Below are 3937 nucleotides of genomic sequence, written 5' to 3'. Positions count from 1 at the left end.
GGATTAACTTTTTATCACTATATAATGACCTTCTTTGTCTTTTTTTTACTATTGCTGCTTTAAAGTATGTTTTATCTAATATAAGAATAGCTCCTCTTGCTTGCTTTTGGTTTCCATTTGCATGGGATATTATTTTATCCCCCTTTTCCTTGAGTTTCAACAAATCATTACATGTTAGGTGATTTTCTTGAAGACAGCAGGTATTTGGTTTGCAATTTTTAAAATTCATTCTATCAATCTGTATTTCTTATGTGGAGCATTTAGGCCATCTAATTTGGCTCTTGGTGCTTTCAGAGGTTCAGTGTTACTATTGAGGTATGAGGTACAGTTTCAGTCATCATGTTGACTGTTACCTAGATTTTTTTTTTATGTTCACTTATTGTTTCATAGGCCCTGTGAGTTTTATGCTTTCAAGAGGTTTTACTGTGGTGCATACTGACCTTTAGTTAAAGGTTTAGAACTCCTTTTAGCATTTCTTGTAGGACTGGTCTAGTAGAGACAAATTACCTCAGCATTTGTCTAAAAATGACTTTATTTCTCTTTAATTTAGGAAACTTAGTTTTGCTGGATACAAAATTCTTGGCTGATAGTTATTCTGTTCAAGCAGGCTAAAGATAGGACCCCTATCCCTTTTGGCTTGTAAAGTTTGTGCTTAGAAGTCTACTGTTAGTCTGATAGGTTTTCCTTTATAGGTTATCTGATGCTTTTGTCTCTCTTAGAATTCTTTTCTTCATGTTACCTTTAGATAGGTTGGTGACTATATGTCTTGGTGATGTCATTATTGCAGTGAATCTCCCAGGAGTTCCTTGAGATTCTTTTATCTGGTTATCTAAATCTCTAGCAAGACAGTGATGCTTTCTTCAATTATTCCCTCACATATGTTTTCCAAAGATTTTCCTTTCTCTTCTCCTTCAGGTACACTTATGTGTCTTAGGTTTGGTCATTGTACATAATCCCATATTACTTGGATACTTTGTTCCTTTCTTTTTTCCCCTTATTTTAGTCTGATTGGGTTAATTCTAATGTCTTGTCATTGAGCTCTGAAATTATTTTTTCTACTTGGTCTAGTCTATTGTTAAAAGTTTCTACTGCATTTTGTAATTCTCTAAATGTGTCTTTCATTTTCAGAAGTTCTGATTGGTTTTTCATTAAAATATCTATTTCTGGAAAATTTTTCATTTATATCCTGAATTGTTTTTTCTTTTTGTTGATTTCCACATTTTTCTTGTACCTCTTTTAGTAGCTTAATAATCAATCTTTTTAATTCTTTAAGTGGTATTTCAAGGATTTTATCTTGGTATGGATCCATTGATGGAGGTGTCACAGAACTCTGTTTTGTCATATTGCCAGAATTACTTTTCTGATTCTTTCTCATTTGGGTAGACTACTTCTTCTAATTATTATTGAATTTATTTTTGATTTAACTGTTTTTTTAAAAATTCTCTTTTTCCCACTTAAGAATATGACTTTAATGTTTATAGTTTATTGTAATCTAATTCAGCTCTTGATGCTTTCAGAGGTAAAGAATCTGTATGAGTTCCTTGCTTATAGAGAATCTTTTTATTATGGCTTTCTGAGATGCTGGTTGTAGTAGCAATGTGCTCACCGTGTGAGCAAGTTCACTGTCTCCTACGGTGTTTTAATAGGAAAGGTTAGTTAATAGGAAAGGTTATTTAATAGGAAAGATTATTCAAGATAATCTTAAAGATTATCTTGTTCCCTCATGGTGTGCATTAATTAATTGATCAATTAATTTATTTTCCCCGGTATTTTATTTACTGGGCTGAATAGTTTAAGCTTCAGTACAGTAGGTGAGGTGTCCCTAGGTAGAAATTGGCTGTGGCTAAAGCAGGTGTGTAAATGCAATACCCATTGGTGTGTAGAGGTCTCAGACTTGATAGAGGTAGCTGGGAGAGCTCTCAGTGAAATCACTGATGTATGATCAGAGTGAAGGATGGGAGCCACCTCAGCTCACCTGACAGGCCAGCAGGAAAGCAATCAACCTCCCAGTCACACTCCTGACCCAGTTTTCTGGCTATTCAGATCAGAGAGGCACTTCTCATCTGCAAGAATGTTGATGTTCCAAGTAGAGAGGAATTGTGACTCTACTCTTCATGCAAGCCTGAACCTGAAGGGCACTATTTCTGTGGGGATGCAGTCACCCTGAAGTGCTTCCAAAAGGCTGTCTGTTGGGGCACCAATGCTGACCTCCATAGGAGAAGCCCCCGCTGTGTCTGCAGTGGTGGATGAGGGAGAAAAAGACAACCCCTTCTACAAGACCCTTCATGAGCACCAGGGCTGCCTCTCTGTTATTGTGGAGCTGCAGATTGTTCCTGCTGAGCCCAGCAATACACCTGTGCCTCTGCTGAAAGAAATTTCCCACCAACAGTAAGTTCTGAGGCTTGGGAGAAGTGGGAAAATAATATAGGTTGCTGTGGGTTCATATTTGGTAAGCTGCTTTCATTATTATTCATCTTTTCTCAAACTATGTCATGTAAGTTTTAGGTGTGTTATTAAAAGCATAATGTTCTTAAGTGTAGTCTTAAAATATTAGTAGCTACTCTTTGTTGAATACTTGCTTTGTATTAGACTGCATCCTATGTGCTTTACCTAAATAATCTCTCTTATTTATAAGCGCTCTGCAGATTCTTTGTATCTATTGTCTTTTTACATGAAGAGAAACAGGCTCACAAAGATAGCATTTTGGCTAAGCTTCCCCAACACAACTTCTCCCCCAGTGAGTAGTGGCTGGCATCCAAACCCAAGGTTCTCTATGTCCTAAATTGACACTCTTTCCTTTTCCCCTATATAATATTATCTTTCCCCTGTTAGTTTTCTAGGAACCAATTGTCCTTCAAAATAAAATACAGTTAATGGAAATAAAAAAAAGTTCTGAGACTCAGGCCTGTTGTCCAGATTCTTTTGTCCTAGCGGGTGTTCCCTTGATGTCCTACATTGCCCCTTCCCTGAGGAGTCAGAATCTCTGAAAGTAACACTACTGTGAATGCTGCTGCTCCTCTGGGTCTAGTCACCTGGTGGGGCTGCCACACTCCAGGCTGGTACTGAGGAATGTCTACAAGGAATCCAGAGATGTGACCTTTCCTCAAGTCTCCCAGTAGCAGGTACCAGCACCAGCTCTGATGGGAGTGACAGGAGAATTACATGGACTCTGTGAGATTCCTTGGTTATAAATAGCCTTACCATGTTGCCTTTCTCAAATGCCAGTTGTAATAGTAATGGACTGGTCACGTGGACAGACTCAAGACCTCTTATTAGCCTAGGTGCTGCAGGCAATGGTGATAGCTGAGATCATGGACAAATTTTCTCCTTCCTGGGTTTTGTGTTATTCTACCTGGAGATACTGTAACAGACATTATCGGTAGGCTTACAGCCAGGAGGTGGCACTTGAAAAACAGCACCAGCTACAGTGGTAGCAGTAGTGGGATTTGTGCTTGCCTTATATTACTCAGGGGAGTTACTCTGATTCTCAGGCAATGGGTGTGGCCATAGGGATCCCAAAAGTTTCTGTCTTTTGTGTTTAGTTACCAGGAATGGTAGATGGGAAAAGCCATTTGGGGGCTGGGTCAGGCAGGTCCACACTCTGGATTTCCATATGCAGGGCAAGCAGAGGCCTCAGTGGGGTTTCGGGGGGTGGGGTAGGGTTAGTTCTCTGGCTGTTGGAGTAATGATCCAGGAAGGAGCACAGCTGCCTCTGTTGCACAGAAGAGTTCACACAGAAAGTGGGGAGTAGCAGGCATCTGTAAATCCTGCCCAGCTTCCATGCACTTGGCAAGGAATATCACACACCTGCAGTGTTCCACTAGCAACAGCTCACTAAGTTCCAGGCAGTCTGAACTCAGAACTCAAAACTGTCCCAGGACATAAACCTTCTCTACACAGACAGACACCACAGCCTTTAAACCATGCCCCTCCCAGT

The sequence above is a fragment of the Mandrillus leucophaeus genome, unplaced genomic scaffold, assembly GCF_000951045.1.
Source record: "Mandrillus leucophaeus isolate KB7577 unplaced genomic scaffold, Mleu.le_1.0 Scaffold1119, whole genome shotgun sequence".
Classification (NCBI taxonomy): domain Eukaryota; kingdom Metazoa; phylum Chordata; class Mammalia; order Primates; family Cercopithecidae; genus Mandrillus; species Mandrillus leucophaeus.
This window is presented reverse-complemented; position numbering follows the sequence as displayed.